A 10,856-nucleotide genomic window follows, 5' to 3' on the forward strand; every position below is an offset into this window, starting at 1 on the left:
CTTTTGCTTACTAGCATGTGTAGGAGCTCCCTTGTTGCTTAAAGTACTAGTGGCATAGGTTTGTGTGACCTTGCTCCTAGAATTGATTAGGTGAGATTTAGCTAGCCCAGCACCTTTGTTGCTTAATTAGTATCTTTGGAAGGTGCTAGAGAACATAGATAGAGGGGTGTAGTCTTGGCTAGACTGATAGTTATAATTCTGCACTTGTTTTGGTTAGCTGACGCAATTAATTTTAGAAAAGAATATTCACCCCCCCTCTAGTCCGCCATCTCGACCCTTCAAGTGGTATCAGAGCCCGGTCTCTCATTTGTGGTCTTCATCGACCCGAGAGGATGGTGTCTAATGGGCTAGATGTTTGTGAGGCACACAATTTTTATGGCACAAACTTTGCACTTTGGAAAAAATACATGCTTGATCATTTTCGTGCAAAGGGATCTAAATTTTGGTGGGTTGTCACTAGTGGTCTCACCCATGTCTTGGATCATAGAACTCTAACCAAAGCTCAAAGAGTCCTCTATGAATTTGATGCACATGCTTATTGTTTTCTATTGGATGCTTTACATTTTGATTTGATGAAGCAAGTAAACTACAAGGGGACCGCTCGTGAGATATGGGAGTCCATCAAGGAAACCTTCGGTGATTCCTCCACATAGGATGATGGCAAATTCAAGAAGGAGGATGAGCCCAAGAAGGAGGTGCATGAGGGTGTCGAGCATGATCACAATTTGGTGATTGTGAAAGATTGCTCCACCTCACGGTCAAGTGATGATGATGATGATCGATCTACTACAAGTTCACTTGACAACGTTGATGATGATGCCACAAGTGTTGCAAGTGATGATGCTACCCCATGCACACTTGATGGTGATGATGGTTCATGCTCAAGCCATGATGATGCTACTACAAGCCCAACCACCACACCACATTGTCTCATGTCACAAGGTGACACTAAGGTATCAAATGATGATGTGGTTGATCATGTTGATTCATATGATGAGCTTGTTAGTAGACTTGCTAGCATGACCATGTCTTTAGAAAACGAGAAAGCTAAAACATTGAAATTAGAAAATGAAAACTCATTTCTAAAGAACTCTTGTGAAGAACATAAGAAATTACTTGATGCATATAAATCTTCACTTGATGAGCTTAAATTGAATCATGAGACACTACTTGCATCTCATGATGAATTATTAGAACAACATGCTTCTCTCATTAAAGTATTTACAAAGAAACTTAAAAACAATGAGAGTTCATCACATGGGTCAATTGATCAATCACATACTATTGCTAACCCTTGTGATGTAGGCAAGAAGCATGTATCCACCTCTTGTGATGATTTATTAGATATGCCATGCTCTTCACAAATAGATGCTTGTTCTACTTCTATGTCTTATGAGACTAACCTTTTGAAGGAGAACAATGAGCTTAAAAGTGAAGTGAAGAAATTGAGCAATAAGTTAGAGAGGTGCTACAACTCAAAAGTCACCTTTGAGCACATGTTGAAGACTCAAAGAAACTATGGTGACAAGTGTGGCCTTGGCTTCAAGGAGAAGATGACAAAGGGTGAAAGAAAGAGAGAAAGAATGATGAAGAAGCTACAACAAAGAAAGCTCTCTCATACCATATACTACCATTGTTGGCACTTCTGACAAGATTGAACGCATGCCTCTCACTTAGCTGGCTGGATAATTTGTTCCGACCGCGAAGCCGAGTAATTCAACTCAGGCCAGGAATCGTTCTATTGTGCGCTCCTTCCAGGGAACGATCAGACTGAGCCCAAGGGTAGGCTTTGCTTGAGCATCCTGGCATCTGGTGTTCCAGATTGTGCGGCGCGGTATGGACCCACAAAATGTGTATCGGAGTTGTACCAAAGGTGACCTAAGGCTATCGTGGCTGGTAGACCTGGGTTTGTATTAGGAATAAATTCCTAGCTGGTTGAAATCGATTCGAATCGCTGTCTCTCCCGGATAGTGAGAAACTTGGCTAGTCCCAACATCGTAGTAACTATGTTATGAAACATGATGGTTCGGATGAAAAAGGGAATTACAATACCTGCTATGGTTACTATTGTATGCTTCTAAATGATAGACCACATGTTTGGCACAGGATAGTTGCTAACCTAGAAATGAACAGTTATAATTAACTTGGTAAAGAATTTGTAACTGTACCATGATTTAATTGCTTTTACGCAAAAATGTTGTCAAGTTACGTCCACTTATACAGCCTTGCATAATCCTTGGAGTCATTTTATTTCTGGTTCATGACGGGTAAGTCTAGCTGAGTACCTTCTCGTACTTAGGGTTTTATTTCCCATTGTTGCAGATGGCACTGTGTATCATGGGTATTGCAAGAGTTGCTTCTATCCCGCTGTGGATGAGGAGTAAGCCTTGGGCAGGCTTCTTTAGAAATTCCTATCCTTGCTTTTATGGACCGTGATCTAGTTTGGCACTGTATCAAACTATGTTGGAAACTTTATCTTTGAACTTATTTGCTTCCGCTTTATTTATCAAACTTGGTTTGTAATAACTTTTATTCGTACTCTGATGATGAAATGTATCTATGAACTTTATGTAATATGTGGCCTGTATGTTGAATCCTGTACGATCTTGGTTGTTGTAAATCGTTTATCGAGACCCGTCGTGGTACTCGACGGACTACCGGGTTTATATGGGTTCAATTATGACAGTGTGACCGCTTGCGGGATGCCATTATACTTGTACTCTTATAAATTGGTCGGTTCTGCGACAGCTGGTATCGGAGCAAGATTCAACGTTAATTGTCACAAGTGTATTTAAAACAAAAGTTTTTGTTTTCCAAAAACCCTTCTCTAGCAACTAATAGTTATATAATAGGTATTTGAAATCTAAAGTGTGCCAATGATCACTTTCCTTATGCCCAAATTAAGGACTATTAGGTGGCTATTTAAGTACTAACATGGGGGTTTTTACTTCGTCGTTGATACGGCGTGCTATAGTATGGATGCCATTCACTTGAGTGGTAATGTATGGATCAAATGCCTCTACGCCAAGGTAAGATGAGTGTATGACCGCAAGTTGTGAGCATGCGGTCGGGGAGAGTTAGTTTTGATATGGCTATGTATACATGCTTGCATGTGTATATGGTACGTATTTAATTGTGGGTTTAAATTATTGTTGGGTAGATTGATACAAAAGTATATGTATGGGTATACATATATGAAAGTATTTACAATTACATTCTGCATATTTCATTATGGGTTTAGGGCTAAAATGAAATTTTATGCAGGTACACTAACAACGAAATGCGTAGCTCGAATAGTTACGCTATTTATGAGAAAACGTATGTATGCCACAGTGTCTACCGTTAGAAACAAATTTTTTCTAAGTTTGTGAGGACGTACGGCACGAGCATGCATCATGTTAAATTACCATTCACATAATTACATTGTTCCTCCCCTTATAAAATTCTTACTCGGTTATGTAACTCTTATCCACTATAGCATTGTCTCACCAATGGGTACATGTTAATGGTGCAGATGGCACGCACCAAGCAGACTGCTCGCAAGTCCACCAGAGGCAGAGCTCCTAGCCATCAGCTTGCTCCACGTACCCGTCAACGTCACACGTTCCTTGGAGAGTTTGGGATGCCTACACTCTTGTGGAGAGTGCTCAGCTACGTAGGCTATCCTGATGGAATGGAACCCCGCTACTTCTAGGCGAATGAGCGGTTGGGAGGAGGTCTCTTAGTTACTGTGTAGGCTGTTGTTCATCCCCGAGGTGACGATTCTGAGTGGACAGGCTAGTGTTATGAGTCAACTGGTAGGACTGCTGAAGAGGCAGCTGGTAGGGTAGCTTTTGGGATCCTGAGGGATATCATGGATCGTTTTCCTCAGGAGCTGGCAGCCGCTTTGGTTGGAGTTTTTCCGAGGGGCAACCCCTCCACTGACTCATGGCAGCAGGCAAGAGGAAGACCCTTGGAGATTGGTGTAGCAGAAGGGCAGAACAGTGATAACCTTGCCATGAGCGCCATGTTCGCAGTGATGAGAGTGTTAGATGGAGTAGAAGGTAGCCTCAGACGTGTGTCTGGTGCTCTTGGTCATGCCCGCGAAGACCGATGTCAGCTTTAGAGGGAGCACGATGCTGAGATTGAAAGGCTCACTGAAGAAATGACTCAATTAACTCACCAGTGGAATGCAGCCTGGTCCAGGGAAGATGTCCTTAGAGCTCGATAGTTTGAGTTGGGACAGCAGCTAGCCAATGCGGAAGAATACAACGATAATCTGCATGAAGAGGTTCATCTACTGAACAATTAGCTCCACCCTTATGTCCCACCTGGAGCCGCAGAAATGGATCTAGAAGGGTACGAGGAAGGAGAAGAAGAAGTGGAGCCTGAAGAAGAAGTAGAACCTGAGGAAGGAGATGATCCTGCGTCTGACCTCGATAGTGATCATGATGAGGATTAGATCGCTTAGCACTTAGTGGAAAGACTAATGTATCACCTTTATTCATGTAATGGACATGTAGTTCGAAGTTGGCATTAGTAACCAGACTATCATGTAATGTTAATCGCACATTTGGATGAACATCAATGCAATTCCAGTTCTTTGTCAGTAATTACGATTTAAATTTGCATGCGTTATGAGCGCGATAAGTGGTCAAATTGGTGATACCATGTTGCGAGAATGAATTGTTATGCCTCTATTTTTATTGTGCTCTTGAGAATTTTCTCCAGTAATTTAAGTTTGGTATGAGTACCTAATTCATCTGCAATCTCTTGACATCAACCAATAATCGCTTATTATTGCAAATTCGCAGATGACGCGCACCCGTGCTGGAGCTGGGGGCAGCCAGGATGGTAACCATGATGACTTGCCACCCCCATCACCGCCATCTGCTTAGGAATTCTTTACCCAGTTCCTAGGGAGCCAAAGGACAATGGAGGAGGCTTTGTGCCTCATCGCGCAAAACACTGCTCGTGGCCACCCACATCAACCAGGGGCCGAGCCAAATCAGCATAGTACATTTAAGGAGTTTCTAGACATGAAGCCTCCGATCTTCAAGGTGGCTGAGGAACCACTGCAGGCCGATGAGTGGCTAAATACCATAGAGCAGAAATTCCATCTGTTGAGGGTCATAGAGCATCTGAAAGCAGAGTATGCTTCTCATCAATTACAAGGACCAGCAGGGATCTGGTGGACACATTTCCTGTCATCCCTGCCTGCTACTGCGCGAGTGACCTGGGAACAGTTTAAGCTGGCTTTTAAGGGACACCATATTCCCTCGGGCCTGATGCGCATGAAAGCAGCTAAATTTATGAGGCTCACTCAGGGAACAAAGTCACTCATAGAATATATGCACGCATTCAACAACTTATCAAGATATGCTCCTAGTTTCGTGGATACCAAGGAGAAAAAGATAGAGAGTTTCAAGCGAGGTTTGGGTACCAAACTGATGAAGACTATGGCAAATTCTCGATGTGCCACGTACAATGAGTTTATTAGTGATGCCTTGACCCAAGAAAACCACAACAACATGCATGCAGTTGCTAAAGGTCGCAAGAGGGCATATGAGGCCGGTGCATCCAGGTCCTTCCAATTGAAAGCACCTATCACCGCTAGACCACAATTCCATCCACCTGCACCCAAGTTTAGGCCTCCACCACCGAAAGCTCAGAATAATAGGCCATAGAAACCATTCCATAAGGCGTTCACTATTGCCTTACCAAAAGGAAATGGCAATCAGGACAGCTCCACGGGATTCAGAAGTAATCAACCATGTTTCAACTGCAACCAACTGGGTCATTGGTCCAAGGAATGCCCCCACCCCAAGAGGAATAGCAACCAGAATCAGAACAATCAGAGGCAGGTGAATGCCAGGGCACGCCAGGGACAAGTGCATTATACTGCTGTAGAAGAGGTGCCCGCCGGAGAAGTTGTCACGGCTGGTATGTTTCTTGTCAACAAGCATCCCGCTGTTGTTTTATTCAATTCAGGAGCTTCTCATTCATTTATGAGTCAAGCATTTGCATCTAGACATGATCAAGAAATAATTGAAGTAAGCAAAGGGGGTTTTAACATAAGTTCAGCAGGGGGGACTGTTGCTACCAAAAAGATAGTAAAAAATGCAATCATCTCCATACAAGGGAGGGAGTACACAACAGATTTGATAATATTGCCCGGGTTGTCGATAAGTGTAATCTTAGGCATGAATTGGATGAAGTATCATGGTGCTCTTATTGACACTAGCACCCATACTATCATGTTAAGAGAACCCACGGGAGGGAATGCTTTTCTAGTCCCACTCTCTCGTGATTTCGAACCCCAACATTTAGCCTGTGCTATCCAAACCACCACAGTATGTGATATCCCTGTGGTTTGTGAGTTTCCGGATGTATTCCCAGAAGAATTACCAGGTCTACCATCGGATAGGAATGTGGAATTTAAGATTGAATTAGTGCCAGGTACCGCACCCATATCCAGAAGGCCCTATAGAATGCCACCCAATGAGTTAGCGGAACTTAAGGTTCAATTGCAAGATCTATTGGACAAAGGTCTTATCCAACCTAGCTCATCTCTGTGGGGATGTCCAGCCTTGTTTGTGAAAAAGAAGGATAAGTCACTGAGAATGTGTGTAGATTATAGACCACTTAATGCGGTGACCATCAAGAACAAATATCTGTTGCCCCACATCGACATCTTGTTCAATCAGCTAGCGAAGGCAAAGGTATTCTCCAAAATTGACTTGAGATTAGGTTACCATCAGATAAAGATCAGACCGGAAGATATACCTAAAACTGCTTTCTCTACTAGGTACGGCTTATATGAGTATTTGGTTATGTCTTTCGGACTAATAAATGCTCCAGCCTATTTCATGTACCTGATGAACTCGGTATTCATGCCCAAACTTGATAAGTTCGTAGTCGTGTTTATCGACGACATATTGATTTATTCAGAAAATGAGTCAGATCATGAGGAGCATCTGAGGATTGTCCTATCCAGACTAAGGGAGCATAAGCTATATGCCAAGTTTAGCAAATGTGAATTTTGGATGAGCAAAGTACCTTTCTTAGGTCACATTTTATCCAGAGATGGAATCTCAGTAGACCCATCCAAAGTACAAGAGGTCATGGATTAGAAAGCCCCAACTTCGGTGCATGAAGTTCGGAGTTTTCTAGGGTTAGCAGGATACTATCGCCGGTTTATTCCAGATTTCTCAAAGATAGCTAAGCCTATGACCAGACTACTTCAGAAAGATGAGAAGTACAAATGGACACCAAAATGTGAAATAGCTTTTCACACCCTCAGAACTTTGTTGACTACAGCACCTGTGCTAGCACAACCAGACATTGAAAAGCCTTTTGATGTATTTTGTGATGCATCAGGAATAGGTTTGGGATGTGTGCTTATGCAAGAAGGGAGAGTAATTGCATATGCCTCACGACAATTGAGAAAACATGAAGTCAACTACCCTACCCATGATTTGGAGCTTGCAGCCGTTGTCCATGCACTAAAGATATGGAGACATTACTTATTGGGCAATGTATGTCATATCTATACTGACCACAAAAGTCTCAAATATATCTTTACCCAGCAAGAGCTGAACATGAGACAACAAAGATGGTTAGAATTGATTAAGGACTATAATTTAGAAGTGCATTACCATCCGGGTAAAGCAAATGTAGTAGCCGATGCACTTAGTTGGAAGTCCCATTGCAACACTATGGAAGCATTGTTGGAAGATGGATTCAACTTGTTACATCCTGCTGTACTACACAATATCACAATCAGTTGTTCGCTTGAGGGCAAAATCATAGAGCTATAGCAGATAGATGTAGGAATAAGTCACATCAAGAGCAAAATGCAAGAGCAAGAAACCAAACATTTTAGATTGGACGAAAGAGGTGTATTATGGTTTGAGGACCGGTTAGTGGTACCAAAAGACCGTGAGCTAAGGAATCAAATTTTAGATGAAGCTCACTCATCCAAATTGTCTATCCATCCGGGTAGTAGTAAAATGTATCAAGATTTAAGAACCCATTTTTGGTGGACTAAGATGAAAAAAGAGATCGCAGCCTATGTTGCTAGGTGCGATAACTGCAGTAGAGTGAAAGCCGTCCATATGAAAACCGCTGGATTACTTCAGCCATTGCCTATTCCAGGATGGAAATGGGAAGAAATTAGCATGGATTTTATCACAGGCCTTCCAATGACGCCGAAAGGTCACGATTCAATCTAGGTCATTATTGATTGTCTCACCAAGTCAGCACACTTTATACCCGTGAACACATGGTATATAGTTGGGAAATACGCTGAGATATATGTTTCCCAGATCGTGAGACTGCATGGAGTACCTAGGACTATAATCTCAGATCGAGGACCACAGTTCATAGCTCGTTTCTGGGAGCACTTACACCAGGCTTTGGGAACCAAGCTAATTAGAAGTTCAGCTTATCATCCACAAACTTCAAGACAGACAGAGCGAGTGAACCAAATACTAGAAGATTTACTTAGAGCTTGTGTTATATCTTCAAAAGGTTCATGGGAGAAATGGTTACCTTTAGCTGAATTCTCCTATAACAATAGTTATCAAGCAAGTATCAAAATGGCTCCATTTGAAGCCTTGTATGGCAGAAAATGCAGAACTCCTTTGAATTGGATTGAGCCCGATGAAAGGAGATACTTTGGTATTGATTTTGTCAATGAAGCCGAAGAGCAAGTACATATCATCCAACAACATATGAAGGCAACTCAATCAAGACAGAAGAGTTATGCCGACAAAAGAAGAAGACCACTGACTTTTGAAGTGAGTGACTATGTATACTTGAGAGTATCACCCATGAAAGGTGTGAAAAGATTTGGGATGAAAAAGAAGCTTTCACCAAGATATGTAGGGCCATACAAAATTTTGGAACGAAAAGGAAATGTTGCGTATAAGTTACAACTTCCACCAGAGATGAGTGCAATCTTTGATGTGTTCCATGTTTCGCAGTTAAAGAAATGTCTTTGAGTACCTAAAGAAGCGATTGCACCCACCAACGTGCAGCTTCAATCGGATTTGACCTATGAAGAAAAGCCAATTCAAGTATTAGAAGAGATGGAGAGAGTAACATGGAGTAAGATTATTAAGTTCTATAAGGTGGTGTGGAACAATCATAGTGAACAAGATGCTACGTGGGAAAGAGAAAATTATCTACGAGAAGTTTATCCCGCCTTTTTCCAAGAATGGTAGGTCTTGCAAATCTTGGGACGAGATTTTTATAAGGGGGAGGGGCTGTAACACCTTGGGTGTTAGCCTTGCATAACTTGACTTGCATAACATGAGCATGATCATCATGCATTCATAAGCAAGCATTTACAATTGAAACATTTGATTGAAACATTTGCAACATTTACTTGTTATCGCATGTTTCATTATCATATGCAATCTTTCTCATTATTTCATGTCTCCATGTGTATCTGCAAATGATCATGAATGAAAACATGTGCTTGGTAGAAGTGAGTCACAAAAACATGTAACCACACTTGGGTTAGCAATTAGAACATTGTTCCTGAAAGTCACTTTTCTAAATCAAGCCTTTAAGGCATGTTTCATGTGATTGCACTAACTAACTCTATGAGTGACTACTACATAAAATGATTGAATGACCTTGCAAATTGCTTGAACATGCTTAGGATATCATTATGAACAACTTTGGTATTTAGGGCTAGGGCTAGTTTGGTCATTTAGTCATGGTTTGAGTATGTATCATGATTTCAAAGTGACATGTTTGACTAAAGTTGAACTAGGTGCTAGAGACCTTGCATGGGGGAGTTCACTAAAGCAATGTTGTAGTGTTTGACATAAGGAACAACTTTGATTTTTGGGTCATGGACTGATTCAGCTCCTAACATGTTTGAAATTGGATCACAAAAATTAGTAAAACACTCATTGCAACACTTAACAAATTTTTCTAAGTCAAGTTCACTGATGGCCTGACAAACCAATCTTTGTGACGATATAACTCGAGTTTAGTTGAGAGTTGGCACATGATCCCTTAACAAAAGTTGTAACTGGTACATAGGGCTATGATTTTTGTTAAGATCGTTTGCACTTTGGAGCTTCGGTTTAATAGTTAATTCACCGTCAAAATGCGTCGTCAGGCTCGGCTTTGTTTCTTTGAATCGACTAAACGAAGCCATTCAGTGGCCGACACCGGCAGGCTTCACACGCCGCGTGGTGTGGGAAACGGCCGTGCGTCGCCGCTGGTCTGTCCACGCAGGCCACGACGCGCCTGGGCGCGCCTTCAACTCCCCGCACCCGCCCGCACTCAGCCATGCCTCCGTTTTCGCATTTCTGCCTCCTCCTTCGCTGTGCGAGCACCGCCGCAGTAGCCACCGAGCTCCCATAGCTCCGCCGTTGCCATAGCCCACGTAAACTCGCACCGAGCCTCCTTTTCGTCACCACCACAGCACCACCAGCTCCCTAGCAACCTACCGCACACAACAGTGCTCGCTGTTCAAGCTCGATAAGCCCCAGCGCCGAGCAACGCCTCGCCGGAGCTCCTCCGCCACCCTCCATCGCCGTGGCCAGGCCCAACCCGACCACCGCAGGCCACGATAGCGCGAGCAATAGCTTCCTTGTAGTCCACTGATGCTTGTCCACACTTTAATTTGAGTTACCATGGCTTCCACCGGCGTACCGCCGTGGTCCAGCCCCACCGCTCCGCCATTGCCGCCGCCGTCGTCTCTAGAGTCGGCAATAGGTCCGGCCATCTGGCTCATTAGGCGCGCTAGGTCGAGTAGAAGGTCTGGTGAAGATGTCACCGCTAGCGAAGCTCGCCGTCGATGAGCCATAGCCGCGCAGTGCCAAGCAGCGCCGCTGCTTTGTTTCGTCTCAATG

This window comes from Miscanthus floridulus, chromosome 13 (assembly GCF_019320115.1).
Source record: "Miscanthus floridulus cultivar M001 chromosome 13, ASM1932011v1, whole genome shotgun sequence".
Classification (NCBI taxonomy): Eukaryota; Viridiplantae; Streptophyta; class Magnoliopsida; order Poales; family Poaceae; genus Miscanthus; species Miscanthus floridulus.